At 51.0% G+C, this 16,692-nt stretch overlaps 1 protein-coding gene across 9 annotated transcripts in view; it reads left to right on the forward strand.

The window, feature by feature from the left end:
* Positions 1-584: 584 nt before the first annotated feature.
* MAP4 (microtubule associated protein 4) overlaps positions 585-16,692 on the forward strand; it is a 141,969-nt gene continuing 125,861 nt past the window's right edge. For 6 of the 9 annotated variants that reach the window (XM_032182994.1, XM_032183002.1, XM_032183001.1 and 3 more), the window contains exon 1: positions 586-674. The gene's annotated coding sequence lies outside the window, so the exon portion shown is untranslated. Of the gene's footprint in view, positions 675-16,692 lie in introns of all 9 variants that reach the window. The other 3 variants (XM_032182997.1, XM_032182998.1, XM_032183003.1) reach the window with 3 other exon arrangements.

Here is a 16,692-nt window from a genome sequence, read left to right on the forward strand (position 1 = left end):
TTCCCTATAGCCCCTTCTCCTTCCCCTTAGCCCCTTCTCTTTTCCTATAGCCCCATCCTCTTTCCTATAGCCTCCTCCCCTTCCCTATAGCCCCTTCTCTATTCCTATAGCCCCTTTCCCTTCCCTATAGCCCCTTCTCTTTTCCTATAGCCCCTTCTCTTTTCCTATAGCCCCTTCTCTTTTCCTATAGCCCCATCCCTTTCCCTATAGCCCCATCCCTTTCCCTATAGCCCCTTCTCCTTCCCTATAGCCCCTTCTCTTTTCCTATAGCCCCTTCTCTTTTCCTATAGCCCCATCCCTTTCCCTATAGCCCCTTCTCTTTTCCTATAGCCCCCTCCCCTCAGCCCCCGCCCCGCCCCGCCATGGCCCCTCCGCGCCGCCCCCTCCCCCCTCCGCCCTGTCACTGCGGCACCGCCTCAGCCCCTCCCGCCCCCTTGATCGTCCCGCCCCCCCCGCCGCCCGCGCTCGCTCCGATTGGCCGGCGGCGGGCGGCGGCGCCTCGCCATTGGCTGAGCGGCTGAGGGCCCGCCCAGGGCAGGCGCCAGCAGGGGAGGGCGCTCGGCGTGAGGCCAGCGGCCGCTCCGCTCCCTCCTCCTCCTCCTCCCCGGCCGGGCCCGCAGGGGACAGCGACCCTCGCCAGGCGGCTCCGAGCCGGCCGCAGCCCCCCCCCGAGGGTAAGGGTGGAGGGTGGGGGGCTCACGGAGCCCCCGCTGAGGGGCGGGAGGCCGGGGGGTGCCCGCCGTGAGGGGCGGTGGCGGTGAGGGGGGGGGGCGCCCGCTGAGGCGGCGGGGCCTTGTGGGGGGGGGGGCGGCGGGAAAGGGGCTGAGGGGGCTGGGGGGGGTCTCTGAGGGCTGAGGGGGGGGTCTTCGAGGGCTGGGGGGGGTCTTCGAGGGTTGAGGGGGGTCTCTGAGGGCTGAAGGGGGTCTTTGAGGGCTGTGGGGGGGGTCTTTGAGGGTTGAGGGGGGTCTCTGAGGGCTGGGGGGGGTCTCTGAGGGGTGCCCGCCCGGCCCCGGCCCGCAGCCGCTCCCTGCGCCCCCCCCCCCCGGTACCGAGCGGCGGGCGGGGTCCGGCCCCGGCCCTTCTGAGGGGGCTGGGGGGGGTTTAGGGGGGGTGCGGGCGCCGCCTTTGTCCCCTCAGGGGAGGCCCTGGGGCGGGCAGCCCGGCGTGGGGCGGCTCCTGGGGGGGTTCTGGGGTTCCTGGGGGCTCCTCGGGCTTGCCCCTACTCCCCAGGGGGCTGAGCAGGGCGGGGGGGGGGCTGTGGGTGCGCCCTGCTGACAGAAACCCCCCTGGCCCCCAACTCTGCCACGGTGGGTGCGAAATCCACAGTCTGCAAGCGTATTAAACCTGGCTCTTAATATATATATATATATACACGATAAAATCCTTCCTAGGTGTTTGATAAGTCCTGGTTGCTTCCTCTTTTCTTTCTGTCCGCTGATCCCTATTTTACAAATAACTTTTAAAAAACAAGGTAAACGGGTCGTCTTCTTCTTTTGAAGCCGGACTTTCTATATTTAACGAACTGCGTTCTTCCCAGCCTGCAGCTCCAGCAGTGCATCCGAAAGGCTCCTTGAATAGTATAATGGACATCCAAGCACGTTTCTAATGTTTCAGCCTGTGGGCTAGCAAGCCCTGCGCAGTGCCTCCCTACGCAGGGCGCTCTGTCTGACGCTGCCGTAGCTGTGTTTTGCAAACTGAAAGGACAGGCCTGCCTGCGCTGGAGTTCTCCAACTGTAAAACTTATTTCCTCTTTGTTAGGCCTTAATTATTCCATCTGGTATTGTGCGTCCTACTGGTATTGTAGAATGTTCTGCTGTAACTCGATTAACTTTCTCTTTGAGGAAGATAAGGAATAATTCAACAATATTCAAGGCTGTAACATCATTATGATGAAGCAGTTTTGCCCAGCCAAGTAGTCACTTAGGCAGGGAGAAAGGGGGAGGCTTACGAGAACTGATGAGGCTTCTGACTCTCCTTTTAGTCGTGTTTCGGAGGATTCAGGGCTTCTTGCCCTCCTCAGATCAGATGAGGTGGACTGTTCAATTTTGAAAATAGCTTAATTGACTTTCTGTTGCAGTGGCAGCAATGTGCTCGGTTTTCTTTGTGAAATAATGACACCTTAGCGAGAAATAATTAGCCCAAAGGGAGAGTAGTTGATGCTTGTGAATGCAATTCACTCTCAGGCTGAAGGACACGGATATTATTAAATCTGTTTTGTGTGTCTCTACAGAAATGACACCAGGGAAAGATCAAATAATACAAAGAGGTGTCAGTGACTTGCAGATTGTGGCACTGGAAGCTCAGCCAGAGCCCGATGTTGCCACTGGCACAGCTCTGTGGGCGTCCAGCGAGCCCTCGGATGATGACAGGGGAAGATCCAGCCCCTCGCTTGTGTGCTTATGGCAGGGGACACTTGCTAAGCAATTAATATCTAGCTTTATCAGGTAGTTTCTTAAAAGCTAACGATTCTGTCAGTCGGTTTATGTGCTGCTGGCCCGTGATCCTCGGGCTGGCTCTGAGGAGTGCTGAGTGCCGCAGCTTAGTGCTGGGAATCGCAGGACCTCCCCGTGCGGGTTATCTGGGCGACTTGTTGGAGCACATCTCCAATTTGTCTGTGGGAAGCTTTGAAGGTTACGAGCGGTGCGGTGCTGCAGGCCAGGGCCTCGCTTCAGCCCTTGCCTTCTGCTCTGTCCGAGTGGGTTGTGGGCATCGTAGAGAGCAGAGGAAAGAGGCCGGGAGGTGAATAATGGCAGGGCGAGCTCCCATAAGCTGCTGAAAGCAGCGTGGATGACTTCTGGTATCTGCATATGCCGTGCCTCGTGGTGCTGGGAAGTCTCACGTAAAGGTGGCAACGCCGCCTCTCAGGTACTTGGTTCAGAGTGCTCCTTCATTTAACTTCTAAGGATGCTTGCCAGTGAAGTTTAGGTTTTAAATACCAAAGTGAACTTGGCCTATCGCGGCATTAAACGCCCTCCACCACCCACCTGCCCCTCAACAGCATGAGCACAAGACAACCCGGTCAGCAGAAACACCATGAAAATGGGAACAACTTTGTTTTTCAAAGGAGCAGTAGGTAAGGCTGCACGGAGGTTGGGCTAGGACTTGATTTCCATTCTTAAGCTTGTTCTATGAAGTCTGATGAATACTCAGTTTAAACAAATAAATTACATATCCCTCTAGAGTTGGTAGAAAGGGCTGACTCAGCCTTAATTTTAGTGAATGGAGCAGTAATTATAATTGAGGTCCCAACCCCTGTTGTGTTTTAGTGGTTGCCTCTCTTCCCTAGAAATAAATGAATCTGAGCCATTAAAACAAATTTGAGTTCTTGTAGAGTTCAGGGCTAGTTTGTACGTACCACCTGGTGCTTTTCTTGTTCTTGTGTGCTATTCTTCAGCTCACCTGCTGTTTAATAAACTCTCTATTCATTATCTTCAGCTAATAACTGCTCCCTAAATTGCATTTGTCTCCACATACATTGATGTGCAGACTTCCAAATTCTGATCTATGCCAAACTTATGACTAAGGGAAACCACTGGTCAGACAGGGTATGAATCTGTGAAGATGAATTTGAGCTACTTGCAATTCAAATGAAAGTGGTGGTTACTTAAAAGACAAATAGAGTATAGTTGTACCTTGGTCTAGTCCAAAAAATCCCAAATAATTTATCTTGCCAGTCTCGATGTAGATTGAAGATAAAATCCATGTCTCCTCCTCGGAAACTTAAGAGCTCAAGGCATGTTACTCATCGTGTTGTTGCCAGTCTGATTGCAGACAGTGAAAATATATTTTGTGTGTGTGCTTCTGGAGTTTGAAAGGCAAACTGGAAGAAGCTGATATTGCTCTGAAAGGCAGAGTTATTTCCTGTAGCTTCATGTTTATGCTTCCTGCCCCAACTAAAATAGATGAATCTCTTGCTTAGTCAAATGCCCGTGTGTATGGCTTCCTCGTGTCTTAACAGTGCTATCAAACTCATTTTCTGTTTTGTATCTCCTCGGAGGCAGGTTAGATCATACTCAAATGTAGATCAGAGAAACGCCAGGCTCTGTGATTACAGCCTGCAGAGCGGTGGCAGAGCAGCCTGAGCCTGAGCCATCATCGCTGCTGTCCCCTGCTGCAGAGTTCATCTCCCGGAGGGAAGGGTAAATGTACTTTGGATCAGATCCTCGAGGGGGTGGCATAAAAGCCAGGCTGCCAAAGTACAGCCCGTGTGAACTGGGTGTGCAGGTAGGCTCGTCCAGATTGCCCTCCTGTCCCTAACCATGAACTTCTGCAGCCTCCCACATCTCAGAAGCCAGTTTCATGACTTGGTATTTTGCACATGTAAAAGAATTTCTTGTGGGACGGAAAGGTCAGCGAAATCAGTTGCTGTGGATGTTATGCAGATTTTTAACTTGGTAACAATACAAGCACAATGCTTCTGGCTCACACTACCGCTCTGTCTTGTTCACAGGGAGGCTCCTTAATACAGCTTGAAACTATAAATGTTCCAAATTATTTCAGAGCTTTGTGATATTCAAACCGTGCTGTGCTGGAATTCTAAACCCAAAGGACTATGGACAGACACCAGTGTGATACTGGAGCGGTGTTTAAGCTCTAAGAAGAAAATAATAAAAAAATCAGAGTGTCAAGGATTTGTTTGGGAACAGCCCTGCCCTCCCCAACAAGTTTAGTCTTAGACTTGTGTGACAGCGCCCGGGATGCCTGAGTTGTCCAAACGGGTGCTGATAGCAGCCTGTCTGCAGTTGCTGCTCTGCAAAACACAGCAGGCATGTGGTGCTGGGAGGTGGATGTGGTGCTGGGAGGTGGAGGTCTGCTGCCGAGCTGCAGGGGGATGTGCGTGTGAGGGATAGTGCGCGTGGTGAAGCTCCAAAGTACGTGTCCTTCCCTTGGAACTGCTGCCAGGTGGGAGGCTGGTGGGTTACTTGCCTGAGGGATCAGGGAGGGAAGGGTCTGACTTCTTCCCTGCCTACCCAACTGTTAGAAAAGCATTTTTCTTAGTTATTTTTTTTTTTTTTTTTCATCCTTGTCTGGCTCCTCTTGGAGTTTTTCCCCAAGAGTGGCTGCCACTGAATTAGGAGCTCTCGTAAGAGGTAGCAAGATGCTAAGTCCAAGGGAAAGCTAGCTGTGTCCTTGTGACTTGGATGAAGCTAGCAAGCAAAAATCAGTTTTAGCTGTATAATTGAGGCCGGTTTGTGCAATGCTGCAGGCCTCGTACCAGATTTGTGTGTGAAGGTGAGACTTCCAGCCTCGTGGTGTGGAGAGACCTCGGCACAAACAGGGCCGGAGTCTGTGCAGCCTGCCCCAGATGACTGCGTTGGCACGGGGGAAGATTTGCTATGTGGGAGGAATTAAGGCTAAGTATTAGGTGCATCCCTGCACCCTGGGTGACGTGCCACACGTGGTGTAGCTGGAGATTACCCTGGGCTGAGCAGTTCCCTCATGCAGTTCTGGCTATCAGGCTACTCCTGTGCAGCTGCAGGAAGCTTCCAGGAGAAGTATGCAGTTAATCACATCCATTAGCATGATTGAAATCCTGATTAGGCTGTGTCACCAACTCCAATTCTCCGCCCACACTCTGCCCCTTTTGTCTGGAGTCTTCGAGAGAGACTGGGAACAATGCAGGATGAAACCCAAGCTGAAATCCCTCCGGTCACTCTGGGCATCCTTGTGACAGGTAACCCTAGTAAGCCGTACAGCTGCTGGCTGCTCAGTCATAAAATCAGCCTCTGGTAGATAGAGGATCCCCTGCAACACTGCCAGGAATCCAGCTCAACGTGAAGGAGGCTTGTCCTGCTCGTCAGTCGAGTGCTTGCAAATGTTTGGTACCGTGCTGAGCGCTGACACGTTGCCATAACGCCTCCGTCCACGCTGGGTGCTGGGGCGGCGCCTCCCTCCTGCTGGCTCTGCCCCATCCTAGGCAGGGCCGACGTGGGGCAGCAGGGGCAGGCAGGGATGGGGTTGTGCAGCCTTCGACCGAAATTAAGGCTCGGGGGGCTGCGTGCGGAGTGTTTGTAAGCCACTCAGCCTGGCTACAGCTGAAACACGCCTAAAAAAAGAGGTCATTTTGTGAACTCCATTGTGCAGAAACTCCCTGCTTAAAATGTTAGTTGTTGGGACGATACTGTACACACTGGAGCTGTTTCTTTTTGAAAAAGCAAGCTTCTCTCAGAGCATTAGGTCATACGTTTCCACCGCATTCCGCCTGGGAGTGAGTCATTGTTCCTTTGGTGAAATTGCATTGGAGCTACATCATCCTGGAAAGCTGCTCTTCAGCCCAATTCAGGGTGTTGACACTCGCTTTAAACAAAGTAAAAACTGTGGGAGCTTCAATCAGATGGATTTCAAAGCGTGTTTACATGCTCCCGTTAGGGCTCCTGAAGCCCTGCAATGTGGGATCAGTTCAGACCCAGCGGGACCCCCTGCCCGTGGGGTTCTGAGCCCCCTGCCCTACGTGCGGCCGAGCTGGAGTTTGTGACATGCTTAACATGCTCCTGGGGGAAGCAGGCGTGTGCTCTCGCTTCTTGTCACTCTCATTGTCCCTTCCCTTCCCCCAGCCTGCCACTTGTGTGCTCGCTGCGGGAGGTCCGGCTGTAGCTCCGTGCTGTTTGTCCCTCCAGCGGCGTGCCGCCGGGGTTTGTTCCCCTATTGCGGTGTCTGTTCTGTAGGGGGACTGCTCTGAGGCTGCAGCTTTTTGTCGTGCTCTCTGTGGCACTGTAACTGCGCGTGCTGTAAAGTGGGTTACGGTCAGGTGGGATTTCTTGGACTATTTTTAGGAGGCACGTAACTCAGTAAAGGGGAGGCTGAAGGAACTGGCTGAGAAGGGGATGCGGGCGGGCACTGAACCCGCTCTGCGCTGCGGGAAGTTTGTGGAGAAACGCTGCCCGTGGTGTGGCTGCGAGCCCTGCGGAGGTAAGGCCTGGGGAGGAGTGGGGTGAAGCATCCAAAAACACGGATATGTTCTGTTGGAGAGCCTGCAGAAAGCATTTGTGTGTGTGACTGAGCGTTAGCACTGCTTCTAGCAGCTCTGGGTGCTCCCCTCCTGCCTGTAACGTCGTTACTGTCTGTGCTGCAGCTCGTCTGGGTGGGGTGAGATGTCAGAACAAGTGCAGGGATCTGGAGTTGGGGTTGTTGCTGCTGCTGGGGATTTTTCCTCTCATCCATTTCTGGGCCTCTTCCTGCTTCACCTTGGGTGTTCTCCTTCTGTCAGTCTCCTGACTGCAGCAGCTGTTTCCCTACTGCAGTTGTGCTGGGTGTGGTGCTCGTTTTTAACATGCTCCTGCATCCATCTGCACCGGTCTTAAGGAATCTCAGAGCAGGCGTTCTGCTGCCCGTGGGTACCTAATTAATCACAGAATTGCAGGGCTTGGAAGGGGCCCCCAGAGCTCATTGAGTCCAACCCTCTGCCAAAGCAGGTTCCCTAGAGCAGGCTGCCCAGGTGGGCATCCAAATGGGCCTTGAATATCTCCGAGATACTCAAGAAGGAGACCCCACAACCTCCCTGGGCAGCCTGTTCCAGTGCCCCGTCACCCTCACTGTGAAGAAGTTCTGCATATTTTACTACTTAATAGTAAAAGTAACTGGAGACGTCAAAACTGTGGAGGAGCAGAGACAAAAATCCCCAAGCCAGCTGCAGCAGCGGCATCGAATTGGATGCTGCCGACATAAGAGGTAAAGAATGAGACAAAGAACTGAGTCACAGGCTTTTCCTTCCCTCCGACTGCTGTGGTGGCAGCAGATGGTTTCTTGTTTTGGTCATGAAATGAAAGCAGTTAGAAAAAGGGTTCTAGATGTTGAGAGAGATGATTTGGACTTCTAACTTAGCAGGAGCCGTGGATTTTAAGGTGATTCATATATGCAGTGGCAACTTAAATGTATTCAAGGATGCAATAGAAAGTCACGAGATGAGGTGTTGGTGCACAGCTTCAGGAGCGTTACTTTGCTAATAAAAGGAGAACTTGAGCATGTATGAAGTTATCCCTGAGAAGGCAGAGAGAAACCTCAGAAGAGCAAGCTGGGATGTGAAAGGAAACCCTTAAAACGACTCTGAGGCCTTGGAGGAGATGTTGGGTCAGCGGTGCAGGTGGTACTTGCAGCCCGTGCCCCTGCTGAGGCTGCAGGGTGGTTCCAGAAGCTTCCAGCAGGATGGGGTGACAGGACATCGTCACCTCATATCCAAGGCTGGTGGCCCTTAAGGTGGCCTGGGGGTGGCACATCCTAATGTGTCTTGGGGGAGTGCTGGGACACCGCCGTGGAGCTCTGCGTGGGGTGCACTGGGTGGCTCAGCTGCAAATGGGTTACATAAAGCAGAGCTTATATATAATGCAGCCCACATCATCTTCGGCGTTGCTTTTCTCAGGATATCTTCATGCTTAAAGCACATGCATTGCTTTTTCTTAGACTGTGCTTCCACCCATTGAAGCATGTGAAAGATGAGAATTAAGGGATATATCTCTCTTCTTCTGAGGAGTGGATTTTTTTTTTAAACTCGTCTTCTGAGTAAAACATACTTTTTTTTTTGTTTGTTTTTGTTGTGCATTGGGATTTGGACAGAGCATGTAGGGCAATAGGATCAAGTGTCACATTGGGGATTACATATTTGTCCCAGGGTGACCCTCTTAGTGGCTTGCATTGGTGTAATTGGTGAATGACTGCCTGGATTTATAGGGATGTATATCTGCATTAGCACTGCCTTGATGTAACTCAGGCTTATTTGCTTTTGGTCCAACCTACTTCCAGCTTGGGAATTCTCTTTTAAGGAGAGATTCTGTAACTTGCCTGAAACTGACATTTGCAGGCTTAATTCCCACTTAAATATAATGGTGGTTTTACTACCAATAACGATTATTTATCCGAATACAGTGTATGGCGTTGCCTGGCTGCTGCAAGCCAAACGTGTCCAGTAAACTGTACGCTGATTTGAGAACTTTACTTTTTTACTTTTTTTTTTTTTTTTGAGAACTTTTAACTCATGATATTAATATTATCTTGATGTACTACGTTCTTTTACTGGCAGCTTCTGGGAGATTTCCCTCTCCAAAAAAAAAAAGTGAACCCCGTGAAGGTGGGAAACGATTCCAAGTTGAGTTTCCCCAGCCGAGGTCTCCAACTCGCCGGGTGGCTGGTACTGCACAAAGGCCTTGCGATGGGCACAGCCCTGTGTGTGTCTGCAGAAAGCTCCAGGGGCTTCCTCCGTGTCTGACTTGGTTCTTTGCTGGAAAGGGACCTTCCCAGGGTTTGTGTTTGCTCAGTGCACTGCTCTGTTTGCTGGCATTGTGCTGGAAGTGTGCTCAGGTAGGGGGCTCTACGGGGGGTTAGTGCATGGCTGGGGTGGTGCTAGCTGGGAGCAGCTGAATTTGTGGGCTGGCAGGAGCTGGCCGGATTGTGCAGTAAATCTCCTTACACGTTTAATGAAAGCCTTCAGTTTTAAAGCATCGATGTGGGGCTCTGCTGAACCCCCGTGAGCTGTGTCTTTGCTCAGGGGTGCTCAGCTGCTCCTTCTTCCATCTGTGCCCCTGCCAGCCCAACTCACTCCTGCCCCATGCTGCTGTTTTTCCCCGCTACCTGCCTTTCTTGCCCACCAAAGCCTGTTCGTGGGCCATCTGAGCTCATTGCGTGTGGGGTGCTTTTATTTTTGCTTCGAGGACCTTTCAAGAAGGCTGTTTGAGGGTTGATCAGAGCACATAATTTAATACAGCGCTGCTAAAAACCTTAACTCCGGTCGGCATCAGCTGATCCGTGTCTTTTTTAAACGCGCTGCAGACGTCTCTAATATTTTTCCCCTGGGGGACCGACTTCCTGCGATAAAATGAGATTTCCTTTTAAAGTAGAGGTCCCTGGTTATATAATGAGAGTAGGAAATGGTCCAAAAGTGACGCTGGGAGGATAGAGGAGTTATTTTGGTAATTGACTGTCAGGAAAGAGAATAGAAAGTTATGCTCGGGAGCGCACCAGTAACTTGCATGCTCTTTGGGAAGTGAGAGGAAAACGTTTGAGGAGCTCAGTGAGGGAGTGCCCGGCTCGGGGTGGAGGAAGGGGGTTAAGTTATTAAGGGTGAAGCTGTACGGTGTGTCTAGGGCTCTTAAGCTAGCTCTTGCCAAACTGCCTGTAATCTCCTTGAAGAGGCTGCTGTGATTTGTCAGAGTAACGTGGCTTTGAGCTTGAGTCTCTAGGAGAGCCGTGGCAGCTTCTGCTTTTTCGACTCGAAGGCCTGAGTGCAGGGTATTTCTTAGCCATTGTGTGCTTGGGGGGCAGTTCCCTGTCCCCAGGTAGTGTCAGAACGAGGGGCTCTATCCTTCCATCCACATCTTGTTCCCAGAGCCCCCTGGCAGTGCTGGAAGCAGCTTTTCCTGGCCAGGCCTGGCACCGCAGCAGTGGCAGCAGCAGCAGCTCGTTGCCTTGCCCAGTGCTCCCCTCCCAAACCCAAATCCATCTGCTACACACAGTGCTCCGTGCTGGGACCCATCCTGCAGGGGTGCTGCTCCCCTGGGTTTAAAGCAGTGTAGCTCATGGGGTTTGTGTACGGCTCTTCCAAAGAAGCTTAAGACTGATTAATTCCAGATACTTACATCTCGAGTAATGAGATTTTCTGTTTTCTTGTTTATTACGTTTGTTATTTATGTCTTGTTCTGTGTTGTAGCTGACCATGCCTCCAAGAATACAGGCCAGGGGAGGAGGGAACAAAACAACAATTAATTTAGTTCCTATTTCTGTTTCCTTCCTGCTTCCTCAATAACCTGTATTCCAGTGCTGACATTGTGTCATCTTCAGGAAAGCGGGGGAATTGGCTTCTCTTGGGCCACAATCCTGGGCTGATGGCACACGTGTTACCCACAACACATCGCGTTTTCACACTTACAGCTCTTGGGGTGAGGTTTGAGATCAAGATTTTCGGCAGAGCTCGTGTGTGCTGGTAAGCTCCCTGGCCGTGGGGTGCTCTTAATGGTCATATGGGGTCGGCACCACTTTGCCTCTTCCTGGGTGGAAGTGGGAAGGAAGGGATGGGGCTCTGTAGGTGCAGGGAGCCCAGTGTGGAGCCCAGTGGGAGGGTTACAGCTCCCTGTAGGCGTTGGCCTTGATCTGGAGCTGCGACCAACCCTTCTGGGATCCTCTCCTTGAGGATCCTTTCCTTCCCCTTAAAGAAACCCCATTTGGGGAGTGGGAGCAGAACGTGCCGAGAGGTGTTCTTGGTGTAATCAGTCACCTATCGCAGTGAAAGCAAACTCCATCCTGTGCTGGTAGGAGCTGCATGCCCACAGATCATCCCATGCCTCCCGGAGATCCGAGTCCTCCTGGCTGTGCTGGATCCCACCACGAAGGCGCTCGCCTCGGTCGGTCTGTTCCCGATCAGCCCCTCGGCCGCTTTCCCTCTGTGGCGTGCCTGCAGAAAGGCCGAAAACGCCAAAGTGATGGAAATAAAACCTTTTTCTTCCTCTGGGCCTGGGGTATGTTTGTTTTCTCTGCTATGTAATTTGTCCGTGGCCTTATTTTTCAGCAGGCAAATATGCTGACTGTGCCTGTTACAGCTCCCAAATGCAATTCCCTGGCAGGCGTCACATCTCCTAATATCATTTTGAGGTGCTGATGTAATCGCATGGTTGAACGTGAACTGAACAGCAAATTACACCGTGCAAAACTCGCTCTTGCAATCTGTGTAGGATTTAAATACATTTGTTCACGTTATGTATCTCACAGGAGGCATTTATGCTGCTCAGCAATTTCACTTTTGGTCATTTAATGGAAGAAATGTGAATTTATCGAGTGCCGAGGGGGAGATTGGGACTGACGTGTGGCATGGCCTTATCTCATCAGGACTTCAGTGGGAGTTATCCTCACAACTGCATTCTCAATAGCTAATTCAGCACAGTGTCTAATTTGCAAATTAGAAGAGGGTGACACAAGGAGTGCATAAACCAGGTAATCAAAGTTGAAATGCATCGGAGCATCTTGATTGGAGAGCTGTAAAAAGAAGCCTTTTTCTCAAGTTGTAGTGTTGCTTAAAAAAGACTTCACAATTTATAAACCGAGGAGTAAAACAAACAGGCTGATAAACAACCCTCTGGAACAGGAAGGTGGAACAGAAATAGTCTCTGATCTCGAGTGCGTGACCCAGCCCGTGCAGAAATGCTCGGGTAGCGTTGCTCTCCCTGCTTAATTTTTAAAGAAAAGGCACTTTTCAGGTTACCAAGTCACATAGGAAGTGACTTGCCTACCCTGCCTACCTGGTTTTGTCCTGAAGTTATTTCAACTTTCAAATCCAGACGACTGGATGTAATTACCTAAGCAATATAAGCTTTGGGTTAAGCTGGAAATTGTTGCTGGGTCAAACTCCAAGGGGAAGCCGTGCATCCACCAGTGACTTGGTGTTTACTGATACCAGACTTCCAAAGCAGGTCTCTTTCAGCACTCCTGATAATGCTTTAGCTTCAAGCCCGAGCTCTTCTGCAGGGCTGGGGGTAGAAAAAGCCACTAAATATGTGTGTGACACATGCATGGCATGTATTGGGGGTAGAGGGAATACAAGCAAGCATCTTAGCATGAAGAGCAGAGGAGCAGGGCGCAGTAAGCAGTGGTGGCTGGGACTCTGTGTGCTGGCAGAGCTGTGTCACTGCCTGCTCCCATGGGATGGGGGCAGGAATCAGTGTCAGACCTGCATCAGGCTTGTCTGTATGGATTTATGCTGCTGTAGCATGTGTTTTGGTTTCCTTTGTTAAACTTCTGGCTTCCCATGCTCGGGTGAAGGATGAGAGTGTGCTGCCCCGCTCCTGTTGGCCTTGGAGCTTCAGGTGGTGCCATGAGCAGCGTGGTTCTGCTCACCGTGCAGGCGTGCAACGTGGCTCCTTCGGTCTCTTTGTGCTGCCAGCACTGACCGGCTGCAGAAATGCCTTTTGCTTCCTGGGGTGAATAACCCGTAGGCAGGCAGGTGCTGGTCTTAGTGAAGAAATGCCACAGCTCACAAGTCCCTGCGTCTCCAAACAGCAGAGTTACCTTTGGTTACCACCGTTACCTTTGTCCTCCTGGCATGATTTATCGAACTCGTAGCTTGCATGTCGTGCTAATTGCCCCTGTGTCACTGCTTATCTCTTCTGAGAGGCTTTCTTTTAGTCTTTCAAAGTACAGGAGCCAGAAGCTTCAGATGAAAGCTCAGTGTTAGGTTTCTCAGAAACATAATACCAAAAAAAAAGAGGGGGTGTGCATATCGAGGGGACCACTTTCATCTACTAAACAGGGAAGTACCCTGTGTTTTGGGGGATTCTGATTCAAATCCTGCATTTCTTATCTGGAGGCTGCCTGTCTCTATCTTAGCTAGGTTTCACTAAATGACTTTTTTAGTCTCTTTTTTTTTTTTTTATTAAAAAAAAAAAAGTTGAGTGTTGGAGTTACTGACTGGATCGCTCTGATTAAAGGCCGCCTGCTTTCCCCTTCCTTCTTGTAACCTCCGGGTTAATTGGCTCATTCCTCCTAGCTGAGGCTGGAAGGCTGCAGCGAGTGAGCTGCAGGCAGCAGACGCTTGGATGAGGGAAGAAACGAACCAACCACAGGGTGAAACTTTCGGAAGCATCTGTGTTTGCCTCTGGAAAGGGAGCTGAGAGCAGGCAGCCTGTTCCTCGTGAGAGATCTGCGGGGTTGGTTCGGTCACAGGACACAACCAGAGCTGCTCTCGATTCCTGAATACTACAGGGCTTCTTGGTTTGCTCTTTGCTCTTCATTCCTGTGATCCAGCTGTTAATAAATGCTGCTGCGTTTTGATTTGTTTCACTCGTGCTATGCAATGGCAAACTAATTCTGCATCTGTTTCTCTTTTGCTCCTTGTAGCTGAGTTGAGGATTCGCGTACGCTGGAGGAAAATACCAGGGGAGGTCTGGAAGGAGGCGCAGACGTTGGCGTGCTCGGCTGCAGTGCAGGGAATAGGATGCTCGGGTGTCAGGGCTCACGGGGTCTGGCTTATGTCCTTGGGATTACTTCTGATTTTACCCAGCAAGCCTCTTGCATAAAACCAAAGCAGTTCTTGAGGGAGAAGTAAAAGCCTCGAGCGCTTGGCTAGGAGAGACGGGCAGATGCTCTGGCTGCTCTCGCTCCTGTAACTCCCTGTTCCTGGCCCAGCTGCCCTGTGGGAGCTGCTGCGCTGTGCGAGGTGCCACAGCTGGGAGAGCCCTGCCCAGAAGGGGGCACGTGGGGTTTGGGTGGTCTTGGGCTGAGGAAAAAACACAGGATTTCCAGCTTCCAAGGCACAGAGTGCCCTTTACCCAAAGTGGGGGTACTGCAGGCACCTTGGTACTTCAGCCTGATGCTTTGGGCGTGTTTTATATGCTGGGGGTATGCGGAGTCCTTGCAGAAGGATGCCTCCCTTGTGAATCTCTGATATTCTGATCTTCAGTACAAGTGCCCGTGCCCTTGGGCAGGTGTGGTGTCAGAACCACAGGCACTGAATGGGGTTTGGGTGGAGGGTTTGGCTGTCTGGAGCCTGTTGGGCCTTGGTTGAAGCCACCTTTTGAAAGTAGTGTCTGAGCTCCTGCAAGGGGAGCCCATGAGGTGTGTTTTCCTTTCCTTTGGAAGAAAGGATGCTGGCGTGGGTTCATTCTCCAAGGGTACCTCGAGCTGTGGCAACCTTTTCCTTCCCTGCTGCTGTGTTCTTGTTCTGCAGCCTGAGGCCAGCTGTGCGCAGGTCAGGGCACTTGCTCCTTACTTGAAAGGGATGCAAAGGGACTGAAGGGAGGCTGTAAGAGTTAAAAAGTGCTTCTTTAGAATGTGGGGGGGGAAAGCCTTTCCCCAAACCCTCTGATACTTGGAGTCAGGAGTCACCCCCTTGTGTTCTTAATAATTTGCCTAAAAATATCTTCATAAGCATGCTAAATCTAAAGAGGTAGAAATATTTAAAAACAAAACAACAACAACAAAAGAATATTTTCTGAATAATCAAGCAAACTTTCCATGCACCATCTTCAATCATGGACTGCAGTGAACTTTCTGAAGCGCAGCAGCATGTAACAAACAGCTTTTTGACAGAGTTTGCTGCTGGGAATGATCTCATCCTAGTGACCAAGCGGTCTCTGTGCAATGCTCCAACTATTTGCTGAAGCAGAAGGATGCTGAACGGGCTGACCACTGAGCAACTCGCTGGCGTGCGGCCGTGGCGCAGCAGCAGGTGGGGGTGCCAGCAGAGCAGCTCCTCACTGCCCTTCAGAAATGGGCTCTGGTCTCTGAGGTGGGTTCAGCTGGAACTACTCCCTGTGAATTTAGTGCGTTTTTCTGGCAATCGTACTGATAAGTTTTAAAAAGAATCTGAATGAAATCCAGTCTTACCGTTTTTACTTAATATGATCTCTCTCTTCATAGTTTTATTTATTTTAGAGCTCGAGTGCGATGAGTTGATCATCATTAGATCACGAGAGAGGATTAGATCAACGAGTTGATCATTTAGAGCTAGAGTACAATGAGTTGATCAGTTGAAGTCTGTAGTAAGAGCAAACCCCAGCTCTTCGTGTTCTGTGCTGCTTGTGGGAGTCGGCAGTTATATCTGTCTCACTGAGCTGGAATTCAGTCATGTGCCAGAAACAAAAGGAGTTTGAGTCTAAGTTGATCTTAAAACACAGAGCTCCCGTTCCTCAAGCTGTAGTAGTTGTTGTTCCTTGGGTTTCTCACCAGTCTGTGATTATCTGTTGTCCTTGAGTGTGTTGCGAGCCGCAGGCTGATTCCAGCTTGAAACGCGCTATCTGTGTGTAGGGGGAGCCCAAAAGTTCCTGTTCAGCTCAAATTCAGACGGTTTATTTCTGTCTGTTGGTGAAACGCTGGGAACTGTTTAAAAAAAACAATAATGCAGCTGGATGTGAGACAGCGTAAGACACTTATCTTCCTTCTTGGAATTTGTCTTAAAAATGGGGGGGGAGAGAAGAGTTCATCAGTCATTTTGGAACCGAAACAGCCTCTAAATATGAATGCAGCAGGAGTGAGTGCTGCTTGCTGGGGGCTGCAGACTGGGAAGTCCCCAAAGGCAGGGCATCCCCTTCCCACCTCCAGGCCAGGTTTCACTGGTGGTGCCAGGATTTGGGAGCACGACCTGCGGGTGCAGAGCTGCAGTCAAGATCCTGGTGCACTGAAGCAGCACGACAGCTTCGGGTCTCACTGGTGAGCCTGCAGTAGATCCTAAACCCATGGATCCTAAATCCATGCAGGCACAGACAGTTTGCAGGTGACTGCTCCCAGGGCAGCCCTATGCAGCCGAGGGCAGCACGAGCAGGGTGGGTGTGTGGGCACAGCTCCTGGTAAAGGATCTTTACTAGGAATGGGTTTCTTTTTCCACTGGGACAGCCCTTAGGGTTCTTCCCTGCTCGCTCAGGGCCTTGCTGCCCTGGATAAAGGACGTGCCGTGTGCGTGTTCCCCGCCCTCCCTCCTGCAAGCTCCTGCAGCTCGGGGCTCTGCAGCACTTCTCAGTTCCAATAGCTGGGAGAAATGAGAATCATATGGGTTGAGCACACAGCTGGAAGCCTTATTGGCGCATCAGGAACATGTTCACAAGGGTTTTTTTCATCTCGTCGTACCCCAGTGCTCGCTGTATTGTTTGCACAGCTTTGGATTTCTGGAAAGTAAGGCTTAAGGTAGGGAATCAGTGCAGTAATTTGTGCTGTGAAGTGCCCTTGTTGTCCTGTTCTCACTCTTGATGGGAAACTGCTGCTTATCTTTGTTTTCAGAGCAGA

The sequence above is a fragment of the Aythya fuligula genome, chromosome 2 (assembly GCF_009819795.1).
Source record: "Aythya fuligula isolate bAytFul2 chromosome 2, bAytFul2.pri, whole genome shotgun sequence".
Lineage (NCBI taxonomy): Eukaryota > Metazoa > Chordata > Aves > Anseriformes > Anatidae > Aythya > Aythya fuligula.